At 44.3% G+C, this 18290-nt stretch overlaps 1 long non-coding RNA gene across 1 annotated transcript in view; it reads left to right on the top strand.

Moving 5' to 3' along the window:
* The window catches only part of LOC144165077 (uncharacterized), a 46966-nt gene extending 28880 nt beyond the window's left edge, over positions 1-18086 (top strand). The window contains exons 2-3 of the long non-coding RNA XR_013321338.1: positions 11420-11471; positions 17685-18086. This is a non-coding gene — a long non-coding RNA (uncharacterized LOC144165077). The remainder of the gene's footprint in view (positions 1-11419; positions 11472-17684) is intronic.
* Positions 18087-18290: the final 204 nt, after the last annotated feature.

Here is an 18290-nt window from a genome sequence, read left to right as displayed (position 1 = left end):
AGGCTCGTCTCAAGGAAACCTTGCGACAGCAGCAGCAGTGTCTCCGGCCGGAAGGTGTTCACTCCGGTAGTCCACCGGAACTTCAGGAACAATGCACAAGTGTGGACGCCGTGATGCACCAGAAACGACCGCAACAAAACCAGGGACGGTGCTTCTACTGCGACGGCAACGCCCACCCGAGATCTGCGCGCCCGGCAGACTTTCATTCGGAATAATGTCCGCTCCTGAATATTTTCAGAAAAGAATGTCTGAAATTCTATGTGGCCTGCCAGGCGTTGTCAACGTCATGGATGATGTCTCAGTGTTCGGCGAAACGAAAGCCCAGCATGATGAACGTTTAGCTCAGGTTCTGTCGCGCTTAGCTAGTTCCAACGTGACCCTGAACAAAAAAATGCGTGTTTGGTGTTAATGAAGTGCGATTTCTTAGACATATTTTGAAGGGGAACGGAATGGAGCCTGATCCGGCTAAGGTCAGTGCTATCAAGAATCTCAGCGCACCGAAAAGTGTCCCCGAAGTAAGAAGCTTACTCGGCATGGCCAATCACTTGGGACGCCTTCTTCCTCATTTGGCACACATTACGGCCCCGATGCGTGCTCTTTTACGCAAAGATAGTCAGTGGGTATGGCTGTGCGACCAAGAAAAATCCCTAAATGACCTGAAAGAGCTAATTTGTTCGGCGAAGTGTATGGCCATGTATGCCGCAACGCTTCCAACAGTTCTGTCGGCGGACGCATCCTCTTTCGGATTGGGAGCGGTTCTTTTTCAAACGAAGAAAACGGGTCCCTGTAGGCCAATAGCTTTCGCGTCTCGCTCCCTTACAAACACCGAGCGACGATACTCTCAGATAGAAAAAGAAGCGCTGGCACTGACATGGGCTGCCGAAAAATTTGACGAGTACATACGTGGCCTCAATGTCGTCTTTGAAACGGATCACAAGCCTTTGGTGTCTCTATTGGGCCAGATGGCCATAGACGACATGCCGCCGCGAATTCAACGATTCCGGCTGCGCCTGATGCGATATCTGTTCAGTGTGCAGTACGTGCCGGGTAAATCGCTTATCACAGCCGACACACTATCACGGTCACCGGTGGCACTCGGCGATGGCGAAAAAACGTCGAGTGTATCAGACGTCACGGCGTATTGTAAGGCGTGTTTGCTGGGTTTGGAAACGGGGGACAATTTTTTGGTCAGAGTGAAAGAGTGTCAAATGAAAGACGACATCTGTAAATGGTTGCACAGGCTGTGCCAAACCGGTTGGCCTAGAAAACCCACCGTTCCTTCGTTCCTGATTCCATACTGGCAAGATCGAGCGTGCCTCAACATAATTGATGGTCTCTTGTTGAAAGGAACGAGGCTGGTAATCCCGCAACCTTTAAGGGAAGAAGTGCTGCGCAAACTGCATGATGGGCATCAGGGCATCGGTCGATGTCGCAGCGTAGCTAAAAGTTCAGTTTGGTGGCCTCGATTAAGCACCGAACTGGCCCAGTTCGTGAACCAGAGTGATGTTTGTGCACAACATGCGCCGCAACGAACTGAGCCCATGATAGCGACTGCGACCCCTTCATTCCCTTAGGAGAGGGTTGGGGTGGACTTATGCGTGATCAAAGGTCAGGCCTACCTTGTCGTGGTTGATTACCTTTCGCGCTACCCGGAGGTTGCTATTCTTCCTTCCACACAATCTGGCGTGGTAATTGAAAGACTGAAAAGCATTTTTGCACGGCACAGAATCCCTGAGTGCGTGGTTACCGATAACGGTCCTCAGTTTGTAGCGACTGGCTTTGAACAGTTCGCTAGGGCTTATGGGTTCCGCCATGTCACCGTCAGTCCGAGGCACCCGCAGGGCAACGGGGAAGTTGAACGAATGGTTAAGACGATTAAGCACCTCATTTTAAAGTCCAAGGACCCTTACCTCGCACTTTTGGCTTAGAGGGCAACTCCCGGAGTACTTGGAGTGAGTCCTGCGGAAATACTTATGGGTAGGCGACTCAAGACAAGAGTCCCAATGCTACCCCGCCTCCGAAACCCAGGACAAAGCAGCCCGACAGTAGCAGTGGCCACTGATCCAGAGGTCAGGAGGCGGCAGTGCTGTTATTACAACCAGCGCCACCGCGCCAGGCCACTTCCTAAGTTGGAAGTAGGGGACCGGGTGTGGATGACCGACTTGAAACGCAAGGCCACAGTCCCTGCACCAACGCCGCAACCCCGTTCATACGTGGTGCGGACAGACGACGGGGTTGACCTCCGCAGGAACAGGAGAAGGCTTAACCGCCTACCGAGAGGACGTGCAAGCACAGAAACCTTTGAGTTTCCAGAGAATGAAGAGCAGCCGGGCGTTGCACAGTTGGTCAACGGCACGGATCTTCACAGTAACCGGGGGTCGCTTAACCGTCGTCCAAATGAAAGGGGAAACGCGGACATTTCCGCGCAGGTGAGTACTGCCCAATTGGATGGTAGCACAGGCGACTTAAATGCAACAGACGCGGTGCCTCGAACTGGCGATGTGGCCCATGGTGACTCTGCACGCACAGTAACGAGATACTGTAGAGTGGTGAAGAAGCCCATAAGGCTAGGTATTGATGAGTAGATCTCTGCGGAGTTGTTGTTTTGGTGGAATTGTTTTTGTTTGTATAATGTATATTCTTTACCTCGATGGTGCACGGGGATGTGTAGCTGTTGTCTTTGAAAGGGGGATGTGCTGTTATCACCCGCCGGTGTTCGATGTGTTCCGCCACAACAGATAGCGGGCGCAAGCTGCGTCCGCCAAGCTGTATGTCACGTGATGTGTGACAGTGTATATTATCAGCCATCGGAATAAACGGGGGGGCTATCGTTCGTAACGTTCAGCGCGGGTGTACGATTCCCTTCTGGCTTGCGCCGACGCTTCGCGCATGCGGGCTGTGTCTCGACAGTTATTGCTAGACAAATTACAAACCCCGAATATTCCTTATTTTCTCAAGCACACTCTAATCTACTGAAACAATGGTGTCCAGTAGCGAAATATACCGAATGTGTCCAAAAACTAACACGACAACATTGACTAAAACTTGCTTTTCAGAGCCCCGTCACTGTTTTCGCAAGAGTGTGCGAACGGAAACCGTAACTGTGATGAAATACTTGTGTGCCCGCAAGACCTGTGAGTCTGATCTGACGTGGAATATTCATATCGATAAAATATTCAGCAAAACATTTAGGTCCGTCCGATTCATTTTGCACAACCTGCATTCAGCTAACACGTACACAAAGCTTCTGTACAGCCAACCACGAGTTCCATCAAAGGTAGAACATGCAGCAGTAATCTAGAACCCCCATCACTCGCACCTTGGAAGCACACTCGACCCGACTTCAAAATGTAGCTTCTCGATTCATTCTCAGGGACTCCTCACAAACACCATGAAATAAAGAAATGAAACAAAAGAATGCCAAACGTACCACCTCTACAACAACGCTGGCTTCATAGTCATCAGTTTTTCTTCAGTACGAAAACCATTCGTCTTTCTCTTTATCACGCATAACACCCGCTAATCGCGTTTTTACGTCTACATCAAGCATTGTCTGTAGAGTTACAAATCGCGAGTAGTAAGTTATTGTATTCTAGCCACTCTTGTTATTCGTGAATCGAACCAGTTCCCAGGGGCGTTCGTCACTACCATTCTAGAAGTCATTCCTCAAACCGGTACAATTATTATGCAGTGCGCAAATGGTATAAATCGTTTTTGAATGTTTCCGCCATTTTCTATTTTGTGCATTGGCATGTTGGTGTTGGATAACTAGTCCCCCCTTTGTGTGCACCCGTACTGAGCCGCCATTTATTTTATCATGATTACGTTGGCCTTTGTATTCCCGGTATTGTTTCGGTTTTGTACATTATAATTCCGCCACTTCTACTTAGGGCCCGTAGGTGCCTTTAGAGTAAATGCAATGGAATTTGAACAATCGTTTATTTTTAGTGCGAGAATGTGTCTTTCGTATGAGTTGGTCATACCCCATGTGAATTCATCATTCCTATATTTCCATATACACGCGCATGTGCGGAATGTTTCACTAGGGAAAAAGGTTCGCCCTCAAAAATTAAACACAAGAGAAAGAGTACTAAGGGCACAGCACAAAGTTTAAAATAAATTTAGTGATTGTCGCAGGGTTCCTTTCCTGAACTTGCATCTACACGAAATAACAAAACAAAATAACGGTTACGAATGGTCGAAATGTCCAGTGAAAAACAGCACCCTTATGGTCGCCATTCACGAGTAAAATTATTAGAGGCGCAAAGCTGTCATGTAATGCGTCAAACATAATTAAATATAATATAAATATTATTAGCAGGACGAACTTTCAGCCATTGCTTTTTAGCTCTGACGTGACTATGACAATACACCAAATTTGCAGTATATCTGCAAATGCCGTCAAAAGACGATAGTCTTCTTCCACCTCTGCCCTGCCTTTCTTCTCTGCCCCGCGAACCTATCCCGCTCTTTCTGTGCCATTCCACTTTATCACTATAAAAACAAAGTAAGTTGCGAAAGTTCATTTATTTTTCACCTGATAGTGTGCGAGTGCTTAGATGTGTATCCGGCAAAGAAGTAACTCTGAAAGCCATATAAGCTGAACACAAATTATTGACTCATGTCGACATTGATTGCAGGAAACATGCTCTTTATTTGGGAGGGACTATGAGCCACTCGGCGACGTGGTAATAAAGGCGGCAATAGGGCCGGCCGTACGTTTTGCGGCGGTGGCGTTCCATTGTTTTCTCACCTTCTGGCGCTTGCTTGCACGCCGACAATTCCCGCTCTCCTTCCTTCAAGTAAAAACAGGCGTCGCTCGAAATCTTAGTTGAAAACGCAACTGGTAATACTGGCTTCAGCGTCGTTATCAGCTGATTGCTAAACTACAGAAAGAGGCATTGGCAGTGGTAATAGCTATAAAACTTGTGAAAGAGGCATCGGTGAAGGCAAGGAGGAGTAAGAAGCGGTTCCTTGTAAGGCGGGTTCACCGGAGTAAAAACTCGGAGATAGAATTTGGCCGCTTTTCTTAAAGATATCAAATTGTGGTTTTAAATTGTCTCTCGACCGCCGACCGTAATTACAAGACAGACCCGTACTCACTACCACAGGTCGATCACGGCATCCAGCACCTCTGCCATGCAAAGTATTTCTTTTTATATGGCCTTAGAAAGGGTATATACCTGAAGTGAACAATACAGAACTTTTAAAGATGAAGTTTTCAATGCAAGATGGAGCGTGAGAGTTCAAAGCGACACCGTCTGGTATTGCTGCCGCCCCAGCAGCCTCCATGACACATCTGTTGGGCATAAATTAGCACATCTTGTATGAACACGCAGAGGAAGACAATTATTGTCAAAACAAGCAGGTTCAAACATTTGGACGATGGCTTAAAGGGGCAATCACGCACTAGACTACCATCTTCCGCCTCTGAAAAACGCCTCGCGCTTTTGAGCTTCATGGCGGGGACCGACAAACTGGCGCAACACCATGGTCGGACTGACTAGCATATATAATCTACTGACCACAACACAACAATGTCACACCAAAGTCTTTCAAGCTCAAAGCACATGCCATCTGCTTTAAACATTGCGTCTTTTGCAAGGAAAATTTATTCCACACAAGCCTGCCGACAAACTGAAGGTAACGTGGGACGACGAGTTGTCTTCTGGACACCTAATCACAGCACAAACATTAAAAAAATTAAGGCAATGTGCTACTAGTATCGCCTTAAATTGCTGGTGTGCCAATACATCCGAAGGCCCAATAGTATACGTTAGAGTATATTTTCGTCCATTTTCGAAGCTGATCGCCACATTATCAAAAAATTCTATAGATATCGTGATGTACTCCTGGTACATTTTCCAATGTCACCAAATTAAAATTGATGAACTTCTGTATCTGCAAAATAGATTTTCGGTACCAAAAACTTCCCCAGTAAAAAAAAAACAACTGCACACAAAAAGTTGTCCTGATCATCGTACGTCTAGTTTCACAATGAGATTAGGCGCTAATAAAAAGAAAGGAAAGGCTTTCATTCTAGCACTCATGACATACGCTGGAGCACCACCCATAAACAAACACACAAAACAAACCTTCCGGCAAAACACCTCGCGGATTCTCGGACAATGCTCCGCGAAGTTAATAAGTGGTGCAATTATATTGTTTCTTATGCATAGTAGCGCATCGGGCAACTATCCAGAAAACTGCGCATTCCAGCTATCCTATAGAACACAGCCGCCAATGACCCTTGACAAAGGGTCATGCTACACTTAGCCGTCCATGACGACAACTCTGACGTCAAAAAATACGTTACACTTGTACAGGATGTCGCCGGCTCGCATCCGTACTACCAAACAGCGGCTAGTGGGTGCCACACGCTAAAAACTCAAACGCCTGAACTACGAGTTTGATGTACGATGTCTAGCGGGGATTTGGAATAGAATTCCATTATGCGACCTCTAGAAAATGCTTCTGGTACAACATTTCCGTTCAACGTACTAGGGAACTTCTTTGTGAGCAAATTAATGGCCTGTCGACTTTTTCGCCAGGACTGTGTTAACTCCGATGACTTACAAACACAACCTACGCATCCTTCCTCATGTTATCAGTATGGTTTGGCTGAAATCGCATATGAGCTGAATATGAGATTTTACATTGGATTGAGAACCCCTTTAAAATATAACAACATAGATCACTTTAGTGTGGGTTGTTCCGCAAGAAAGCCTCATATTTATCTTTAAATATTTATAAAAGCCCATAGCCCCACCGCGGTGGCTAGAACTGCCCTTCCACCCATGTTACGGCTCTTGTGTTTGTATTGTGCGGCCTCCCGGCAGCCTTGTTTCATTGGGCAATGGTGCTTTACTTGTGTCTATAGGGCACACTGATGTATAATATTCCACAACGTTCCCTACCTTATCAGTGTCTTCGGAAGGAAAATCCGATCGCGATAAATGGTTGCAAAGCAAATAATGCAGAACTCGACTGGCTGATTATTGAATGTGCATGTCACCTTGCTGAGCGTTTCTTCAAGTTTGCAGTTTTCATACACTGTTTTCAGGGCATACATTTGCTCCCATGAGTATTATCCGTTCAAGAACGGAACCACTTTCCCGAGTACAAAAAGATATTTTAGCAAAACCTTCGTTCACAAAGAAAGCCGCAAAACGTATGCTCGTGTACTTTATGTGAAAACTCCAAAAATGAAGCCTCATCACAGTAACTTTATTCACAACATTTATACACTTGGCGTGTCGGTGCTGCGGTGAAACTATGCTTGTCGAAATGACGTCATGACACATAGGATGGAGCCCCAAGACACCAGAACCTTATCCGTACATTTCGCATTTATACGGTTTTTAGAGTAAAGAAATTCTACGTAAAATTATAATTAGAACACCTTAGAACAAAACACAACTTCTGAAAACCTGTTCCTCCATAGGACTTTCTAAGCTGCTGGGGCTGATCTAAGCTGTTCGGGCGAAAGAGCCGCCTATAGGCAAAGTTTCATCATGCACGCTTCAGCAGCACAGCTAGAGTGCACATATATTGCTCCTAAGAAGCCCTCGAAGTGTCTTTAAACATGCAGTAATGCCGTATAAGTTTGTGATTTTGTTGGGAAATTTATGGAAACCGACTGCGAGTATTTCGCGTTTGCCTTACGACACGGACCCTGTGACACAGATGTATTTATTTGCACAGAATTGCCATCTTGTCGGTTACAAATATGGTATTACGAACTTCGGCGAATCTGGAAAACCTAGAAGGATATCGCTAAAAAATTTCCAAATGTTGGAGCCGTAGGAAGAGCTAATATATATTTCTAACAACATTTTATAATAAATAAAATATTAATTTTATAATAACTATTAGGAAATACTTTCATGAAAGCTCATCTTCAGTTTTCTTTTTTGTTCAACTTGTAGCAAAAGAGAATAGCTCGGCGGCTAAAGATATATTACAAATAAATAAATGCACTCGCGTTTGGCCGTTTTTTCTAATGCACGGATAAGCTTGCTGTAAGACAAACGTAACCTGCTACAGCACCTTAAACAACCTCCTTTCAGTCCTCGTTGATGCATTCGTGTATTTGTGGACTTGACAACACTACTACACTTGTGTGACTGCCGTTAAACCTGCGGGCGTGCATTTTTTCATTTTTACATAATGTATGGTGACGTAACCCAAACTGAAAAGTTTGTTTTGCGTTACGCAATGGTGACCAGACAAGCGGGTTTAGAGCAGTTTACATTGTGGATTGCCGATGATGGCATTTTATCAACGAAGCAATTTTTTTTGCCGCAGTTAAAAATACCAAGAAATTGCCGAGCGCACATTCCCCTGGGCGACCACCCGGCAGTTATAAAAATGAAGAAAATGCTTAGCGCTTGTGTATGCGTGCCTCGTCGCCACCACACCGCAGCCCCGGCGCCCGCTTGTCAATGGAGATTGGCCAAGTTTGGGCAAACAAAAAAGAAAACACCAGCGTTCGTCATATTCGTGCACCACTTCCAAAGTAAATTTATCTGGTAACGAAGCTTCCATAGAAGACCATGCATTCAGAAAATGGCGTCTCTTAAGCTACTCATGGGGCTTAGCGCCATCTGTGTAAGGAGGGGACATTTCCTGTGGAGCAAAAACTAAGCCGGATTAGATGCAAGATTCAGTGAAGACGTGATGTAACTTTGGTGGCACTAGCGCAAAAATGTCACTTCAATATAGCTTTAGCATTCCCCGGATCGCTCGGGGCTGATGTCATTGCCATCTGACGCAAGTTTGCGAGCCTTTAGTGAGTGTGCTTCAAGTGAAGTACAGACTCGTGACTAGAGAAACGTATTTAAGCATACGGTCGTATGATTCGTCTCGGTGTTGTTAAAACATCTTGCATTTTCTCTGAAACTTTCTTCTGTATTCATGTCTTCTACTGCGGCAAAAAAAGAAAGCAATTGTTGACCTTTATTGCATTGGGTGGCAAGCCGGGAACTGGGCACGTACGGTCCCCCGCCACTTCCTTACCCCCTAATTTTTTTTCTGCCATGCAAAAGATCACAAAATGACACTCGACAACACTCTCCTGTTGCCCGGCACCTTCTTCACATCAAGAACATGCCGTGTTCTTAATAAAAATTTCTGCCTACGGCGCTGCTTGGTAGTTTAATTGCGTTGCACAAGCGCAGGTTGCGTGCGTGCCTTAAATTGGCATCACGGTTATATATAGCTTGCGCGGTTTGTGCACTTCAGCACTAAGAGGATAAATAATGCATAGTACTGCCATAACAAAGACATCTCCATTTTACTCCAGGATAAATATAAAACAACTTTACTACACTGTTTTAGATCAGGACGTATAGAAATAGGTAGAAAATGTTCGTGGGCACTACATGCAATATGATTTTGTGTATGCGCAAAAAAAAAACAGATAACAGGAAATATGGTAGCACTGCATCTTCACGCAGAAACCTTGGCCGCAGGAATGCCGATTTATGAAAGTCCGGCAAGCACACGATTCTTCACCGCAGCTGTCCCGGCTTCTTATCAAGTAGAAATGGGTTTCTGCAGAACTTCACCCAGGATTCACGCCTGCAATTTCTTGGCTGCATTGTTTAGGAAAGCGTCGCAACCGATAAGTAAAAAGAGAAAAAAATGGATCAATGCAAACGAAAGCGACGTCAATAAGTAAAAACACATAGCAGGAAGATATGCCAGCAGCGCAGCACAGAGCAGCATGACACAGTACTGCGAAGGAAAGACTGCTAGCGCAGGCAAGCGCGGGAAGCAATTAACGTTCAATAAGAGCGTCAAAATGCAATATAAAATGCACTGACATCGACAATTAAAGCGAATCATTTCACCGAAAGGCGCACCATAATTCTGCTATTGGAATACTCTGAGAACACCTAGAGTATTTCGCACCACCTGCTCCGGCCAAATCTGGGGGGGAAATCAAGAGACAACTGTCCTATACATAAAACTTTACACCTTTTTTTTTTCAGAACACAACGACGTCCCTTTACATAGCCCCCGTGCACGTATTAACAGCGCTATAGGTTTGCCTTACCTTGTGGAAATGAGAAAAATGCGGAGCAGTGAAACGCCAGGCGTATGGGAGTTGCTGTTGCAACCTTGAACAGCACATCGTTTCCGTGGGTTCCGAGGCAAATGCTCTGCGCCAACCGTTGGCAGCATCGCCCAGTAGGACCCTGTTCCCTTCGGGTAGGGTACTAAACATGTTGTCCCGCGATAGAACGCATCTCGCAACTACAGGCAGCGCAAAAATTAAGTTCACATAATATATAAAGGAAACACGAATTAACTGCCCGACACCAAAACAAGTGTGAGGCGTTTCTTCAAATAAGAACTTTAAGCGCGCCTACCCTAACAATACCAGGACTGCATCATAAACATTGCCACAGAGCAATGGCATGTGCCATTCTTCAGAGGGCGCTACAGAAAAGGTTTTTATAAATGAATAACATTTTCATAAATTACTTCCAAACTATGCCTACATAAATGTGGTTCACAATTAAAAGTTGTTCATAAAAATGTATTGTTTTATGTTTAAATAAATTTGTTTTTGTTATTTGTGTTTTTTCCCTCCTCACCTAATCGCGCTTCAATCGCAACTTCTATAACTCCCCATGTAGATGTCGCTAGCAATAGGTTCTGAACTGCTTCTTGCCCGAAGAGTTCCTACCAGTTACATTTACCTTGCCTCTTCTCGGAACGAGAAATATAGCGTACGCCCCTCCAAGGTGATTTCCAATGATTATAACTTCCGAAAAAATGAAATAAGTTACACTTACAGCAACAATTACGCACTAAAAATCGTTGCAACCGCGAAGATGAAGCAAATCGGCTGAAATCATGGGCTTTATTCTTTGTTTCGGTCGTGAATGTTGCGTGCAGCTTCGCTACCTTCAAGTCTTAGCCGTTAGTGTGAGCTTTTTTGTTTTTGCAGCTCTTACTGGGCTCACTCTACACTCCGAGGTGCTGTGGTGCAGGAACAGCTGTGACGTCAGAAGTAGGACTTGTAAATGTACTAGCGAGGAGGAGCTTTTTTTCAAGTGGCCAGTATATTTTGGTTGCTGAATGCACTCGTGTGTTCTCTCTTTTTTGATATTCATAGACGTGCAATATAGCGGTCGACCTAGATTTGAATCAACCTAAAATCTGCTAGAATTCTGGTTGAAATGCTTTGTGATGATCGCGAGGGATGAGTACAGCTTTGCTACATTCAAGTTTTCGTGTCAGCGTGAGATCCCACACCTTTTGTATCAAGGCGCTCTTTAAAGCGACAGTAGGAAACCCTTACATTTCTGTAAGCGAACGGAACGCGGCCATAGTTTTAAAATAGGTTAATTTTAACAACAATAAATTTTGCACCTTTCGTAATTTACACTTGCTTTGTGTTTTACAGGGATATACTTATGGTATCTTCCACTGAGATTAGAATTCCATGTTATGAAGTTGTAAGTACCCTGCTTAGAATGTCTGAAAATACTCACATACCCAATTATTGCCTCAAGCTTCGTGCCATGATATTGGTCTGTACCCCCCAAACCTTTCATGAGTGCCATTAGCGATGTTTTTGCTGCCAAAACTAGTGAACCCTGATAGCTATAGACATAAAAGTTTTTGTACTCATTGAGACCTATTTATACTATAGAGAATAACTTTTTTGATCCGGTTGTGGGCAGCAGATAGCATACATGTCTTGAGGCTGTTCTTGGTGTTATCCCGTAATTCAGTTACTGTGCTTGCCGGTTGCGATGAGTCTTGTTGCTTCGCAGGAAAATGTTGGCGGTAGGCCCTCTATGCCTACGCTGGGTGTAGCTTGCGTTCATTAATGGCAATCACCGTGTAGCTAACGCACTTCACATGCGTTACATCCACGCAATAAACGGGACTACGGTCAAAAAGCAAGGCGAGCGCAGGTACAAGCGTACAGAGAATGGCCGAACTCGCGTGCCGAGCACCTTCTGCCGTACTTTTTCTTCCACTCCTACCAGCGTGCGCGCGTACTATCGCGCATAGATTGGCCACGATGGCATAGCACTCTTTCTTGATGTGGCGCATACCCCGATGAGATGATGGCATTACAAAAGCTGCTCATTAGCCTTGCTACAATTTATTTATTTATTTATTTATTTATTTATTTATTTATTTATTTATTTATTTATTTATTTATTTATTTATTTATATTCTCAGATAAACTCCAGTAGCGACAATTTATTTATTTATTTATTATTTATTAATTTATTTATTTTTTATTTTAGGTACCCTCATGGCTCAGAGGGAGCGTAACATCAGGATGTTCAAACTGCACATACATTGTATAGATATGAAACAATGTACACAAACACTAAACCAATAAGTATGCAGGAGTGACCAGATATTTACAGAGGCTTATCACAAATAAACACAGGTATTACCTCTTGCATACAAAACTAATAGTGATAATTGCATGTCATTGAAAATAACACAGTGGAAGGAAAACAAACATTTTTGTAAAAAAGTTCACAACTAGACTAATGTGAAGTAATCACACACTTTTTTCTTGAACTGGTCAATGATGTTAGTAACCATTAGAGCTGGCGGCAAGCGATTGACTCCGATGTAGTTCTAGAAATAAACGAATTTGAATATGATACACTGCGACCCGCCGCGGTGGCTCAGTGGCTAAGGCGTTGCGCTGCTGAGCACGAGGTCGCGGGTTCGATTCCCGGCCGCGGCGGCCGCTTTTCTGATGGAGGCGAAAAGCAAAAACGCCCGTGTGTACGAGATTTCGGCGCACGGTAAAGATCCCCAGGTGGTCAAAATTAATCCGGAGCCCTCCACTACGGCGCGCCTCATCGCCTGCGTTGCGTCGGCGCGTTAAAGCCTTCATTCAATCAATCAATCAATGATACACTGCGGCATTTAGGAATACCAACTTTGCAAGAATAATATATGAGCAATGAAACACGAGTGGGGTTGAGTTAACAGCATTTTTATGGCTGGCAATAAATTTAGAGATTTCAAAGAAAAGGCACGTGCGCGATATCTTTCTGCGCAATGTGACAGTGGTTCGAGTGGTATAGTCGTTTTTATTCGCGTTACGCTTCATAAATGGCCGTAATCGTGAAGTATAAAACGGGATGCTCGGTTTTGGATTGCTTCTATCGCCTTTACTAGTGATTTATTGCATATATCCCATAGTGGTGACGCGTATTCGCATTTCGAGGGAAAGAGTGACTTATACAATAGCATTTTATCTCAAGCGTGGGCTAAAAACAAATGTCGCCTAATAACAACAAGCATTCGGTTAGCATTCAACATAATAGAAGAGACGTACATTGACGTACAATGGAAGAGACGTGCGAGAGAAGAGACCTCAAGCTAAGGTGCGCTATAAAGCTAACATCGAAGTATTTATAAGACGACACTGGTAGGAATGGGGAGCTGCTTATACTGTAAGAGAAAGGGTGTAAGTTACGTTAACGTGAGAACCGCACTACTTTACATTTAATAATATTAGGTGTGATATGGCAATTCTGGGACTAATTATTGATACCATCACGATCCTGTTGAACGAAAGAAACATCGTTTTTATGCAGAAAACTGAAAAATAATACTCCGCAACGTCGGGGAAGCAAAGCGGTTTGAGATACGCGGTGAGGCAGTGGAAATGGTAAGCGAATGTATCAACTTAAGCCAAGTTCCAACCCCGGATCCCTAGCATGAGACAGAGAAAATTAGCAAGATAAGAATGGGGTGGAGTGCATTCGGCAGGCATTCTCAGATAATGAATAGGAGCCTACCATTGTCCCTGAAGAAGAAAGTGTATGGCAGGTGCATCTTACCGGTATTCGCTTACGGAGCAGAAACTTGGAGACTTACTAAAAGGGTTCAACCAGAATTGAGGACGACTCAGCGAGTAATGGAGAGAGAGAGATAGAACATTTTTATTTAGCCACACAAAATTGCGGCGACTACGTGCCGGATGGGGTGGTTCTCTCTTCAAGGGACCCATGCTTCCGCGGCTGCCTGGCCCCTGGAGATCAGGACGAGCTGGTCTTCCAAGGCGGGGCTGGTTAGCAAGGTCTCCCATCGCTCGTTAAGGGGTATGGGAAGGGTGATGGAGGGTTGGGTAAGGGGTGGGGGATTGCCTCGTTGAAATCGCACTCTCCGATGACGTGCCGGAGCGTGCCCAATTGCCCGCAGAATCTACACTCTTTCTCGTATGTCTCGGAGTACATTCTGCTTTGGAGATAGGGGTGCGGGAAGGATCCTGCTTGTATTTGGCGATAGATCGTTTGCTGTGCTCTGCTGAGTGACTTCTGCGGGTCAGGGTACCGCCGTCTGCCTTCTATGTAGTGGCTGGTGATGTCCTTGTAAGTTGTTATGGCCTGCGGCTCGTGCTCGTCTGCCCGGTGTTCAACTTCTCGGGCAAGGTGGTGGGCGCGTTCTTTGCCCTCCAGCCCTGATGATGGCTGGAGATGATGATGGCTGATGATGATGCTCTTGATGGTGGTGACGAATATATGCTCAAAAACGTCGACACCCGTGCTCTCTACAGAAATTCGCCGATAAGCAGCCGGCAATGATTTATTTGATTTTTTTTTCGTGTCGATCTAATTTTTGGGTATTTCCAGTCACTCAAGAATTCAAGGTGCGAGACTGATTTCTAATTGTGAAAAGGAAATACCTGAAATTCCATTCAGCATACCTTATCAGGAAAGCATTTGGCATCAGTTCAATTCGTGGTGACTTACTTACCTCCTGTATAAGAGGCAGCGAAAATATCTGCTCTTTACTTTTGTACACGTCATCGATAGGCGGGGCATCAACACAACAAACAAAATAAGTCACAATACCGTTACCTCAGGGAAACACTGAGCAGAAGTAACAATTACGAGCATTGGAGATTTCTGCCTTTTTGCTAACAACGTTTTAAACCATATTTCTAGGTACCGAAGCTTTTTAATTGAAAAGTGGCGTCAAACCTTCCCAGGGGAGTAAACTACAATGTGTTTGAGGGTAACCCGCTAATAATATTCTCGTTCTTTCGTTATAGTTCCGTTTAGGACCAAGTGCTGGTGCAAAACGTATCGGCGTTACAGGCAGTAAGGGTTCGCTTGCAGTGCTTTCTCACTTTTTGAAGCTTGTCTGATAAGGTTATTATTGTCGTGCTAACCCATGGATTCGAGTTGCGCACCACCTTCGTTTCAAACGTACCAAAGGAGTTGTTGCATGGAAAAACGATATTTTTGATGTAACACCAGGTATAGTCCCTTGAAGACTGGTTTGATTGGCCTAATGAAGCAAATGATGGAACAGAACTTTCAGAAGCAACTTGTACGTCTAAGACACTAGCGCCTGGAGACACTAGGATTCTACTCCAATTATTTTCTATCACTGGAAAAAAACTTGCGGCGTTAACCATAGACTTTTATGTTCCGAGAGGCTCTCAAAATTATTTTTTCGCTGTTGTAGTCGAAGGACGTGTGTTTGAACAAAGACTAGATCACGAATCGATCCTGGCTAATTTTGAATGCGTGCGGGTTGTTGGACAAGATGTAAAAAATCGTGAAATAGCATGAAATTGGCAAATGACTCGGAGGAAGCTGAAAGCAAAAACGCCCGTGTGTTTGAGATTTTGTCGCATGTTAAAGGTCCCCGAGTGGTCAAAATTAATTCAAAGCCTTCCGTTACGGCGCGCCTCATCGCCTGTGAAGCGTGGGCGCGTTGAACCCCACAACCAATCAATCGTCAATGAAAATCCGCATGTTTGCGGATGACTGCGTAATATATCAAACAGTAACTAACGCTCACGACTAACTGGTCCTCCAGCAACACCTTAACCACATTCAAAAAGGGTGCGATAAATAGCTTCTATCTCTTAACCGGGCGTAATGTAAACTGGTTTCATTTTCCTGCCGTAAAAATCCTTAGTTTTTCAAATTACATCGCGTGCGTCACTGCACAGTCCCAATCATCCTACAAATATCTAGGTGTCGCATTTTTTTGCGACTTTACTTGGAATGCGCATATTACTAAGGTATGCTTGCGCATGGTACATTTCGCTTCCTAAAACATCTCCTGCACCATGCGCCCCCGCATGTAAAGTTGCTTACTTCCCAGGCCTTAATCAGATCAAAACTTGAATATGCTTCCGCCATGTAAAACCCGCCTGAAACATATCTCGTAGTATTCTTGAATTGTTGCAAAATCGCGTCCCGATTTATTCATTCCCTGTACTCGTAGAACGTAAGCGTTTCATCTTGGAAGCAGAATCCGGATTATCACCAGTCTCGGTTCGCCGCCTTATCACCACCCTTTCCCTCTTTCGGAAAATTTTTATTCTTCAATAAACGGTGCCCCTTACATCCTCCCCCCGGCATACATTTTACACCGCAATGGCGATTCACTTCAAGTGCCCCATTATCGTACATGAGTTGTCACCTTTCCACTTATTTTCTTCCCTGTGCAGCCAAAGATGGGAAAAATCTTCCCTGCTCCATTGTTTCAACCACCTGTCAATCAAACTTATAAGCAAATGTCCGTAGTCACCTGTGTTCATAAAACTAATGCCGTCAAGTGTGTGTTTTTTCTGTACATCCATCCTTTATGTAATACCCACTCCCCCATGGGGTCCTTATTAAAATAAAAGTATTATAAAATGAAATAATATCTTACCAACAGAAAGAAAATGACGGTCAGAAAGGCTGAAGCTCTCGTCTCCTCTGCTTCGTTTGACCCCGTATTTATCGCGATGTTTTCAAGATTAATCTATAAAGCTATAGGCTATATAAAGGGTATATACGCACGACAAAATAATGTTTTCATGCATGTCCCTCTTACATTTACTTATTTTAGGAGTTACCTTTGCACCGCTTTTATATAACCACATTTGGCGCTATATGGTTTTGCTGGACTTGCGTTATAAAACCAGGTTTACATTTTTATATATTTTTTTCAAATGCCCCTGGTCATTTCAGCCTTATTTACAGCAGCAGATAAAGAAATTTAATGTGTTCTTCCTAGTGGCAAATCTTAAACGTATGGGTGGCTTAACACTGACGCCGCAAGGAGGCGTCACCCGACACAATGTGCTTGTACGTACTTTTTTACAACCTTTCGCAAGGTATGCAGCCCTTAGCCACAGAAATGTTTTTGCTTGCAGTCTAGAAGCATCAGGCCTGCTCTGAATTCCCCTGATCCGCTTCCGCATTCACTCGACACACTAGTCGTTCAGCCATAACTAAACGCGCTAAAGTGTGATGATTATTCCTGGAAGTCTGCTCTAGCGAAGATCTTTACCGTTCGCTTTCAAAGCAGAAACTTGTGGCACTTCAATATTATCAGCAAGAGATAAGGCGAGAATAAAGTTCTGCAGTTGCCTGTGAGACATTTTATTCGGCGTAACCGGCTCATTTCATGGCTCTATTTCCCTTTATAAGGCTTTTGAACTCACCATGCGCAATTGTTGGATTCCCTGTGTAATTCTTGTGCTGGATGGTTTGAGACGGTTCATGTAGCTGTGGTATATAAATGCTTGTTTGCAGTTCTGAAACTTTTACGTAAACGTGCGTTAGTAATGCTAAGCAGTGTTTGGTGCATTGGAGATCCGAAAAGAGAACTCTATTTTCTTGAAGAAAGTTGCAAACACCAAGGTGTTCTCTTTATTTCTTTTTTTTCAGTGCTCCACCCAGAACCCAAATGGGGACCTTTGTACTCCAAGTTGTGAGTGTGTACGAGTAAGAGCTAGGGCTGGTCCGCTAAACGGCATCTGTAAGCCAAAGAAAACAAGTTCCACAAAAAGACCCACTCCAAAACCCGAAAGCATAGAGCGAAGACCATGCTAGAACCTACGTAACAGAACCTATTTCTGAGATAGCGCCCAGAGAAGAGCATCGCACAACGGCATTTGGCAACGAGGAGGTTACTCCATGACTGCAAACTCTAGGAAAAGAAGGCAACAAAATTTGAATGAGGCAGAGAGTATTTGCCCAACGCGAAACTCCTCTGGCCTATGATTTGAGGGCGCATTAGAGAATTTTTGGACTGAGTTTTTTCCAAACTTGCGAAATAAAAAAAATATCAGACCAATATGCTTGCATTCTGAGTGACCGCTACATGGACACATAACAAAATAAAAATGACTAGCTCTATTACCCGGCGATAACCGCGTGTGCAGTTATATTAATGCTAGAACATATTCTCAGTGACACGTTACTTGTTGAACTGGACGGTGGACTTTTTTTAATTATTTATTTACCCGCCGATGTGGCTCAGTGGCTAAGGCG

The sequence above is a fragment of the Haemaphysalis longicornis genome, unplaced genomic scaffold (genome assembly GCF_048455015.1).
Source record: "Haemaphysalis longicornis isolate Haplotype H1 unplaced genomic scaffold, Haemaphysalis longicornis Haplotype H1 scaffold_14, whole genome shotgun sequence".
NCBI lineage: Eukaryota > Metazoa > Arthropoda > Arachnida > Ixodida > Ixodidae > Haemaphysalis > Haemaphysalis longicornis.
Note: the sequence above shows the minus strand (reverse complement) of the source record. Positions and strands in the feature narration are given on the sequence as shown.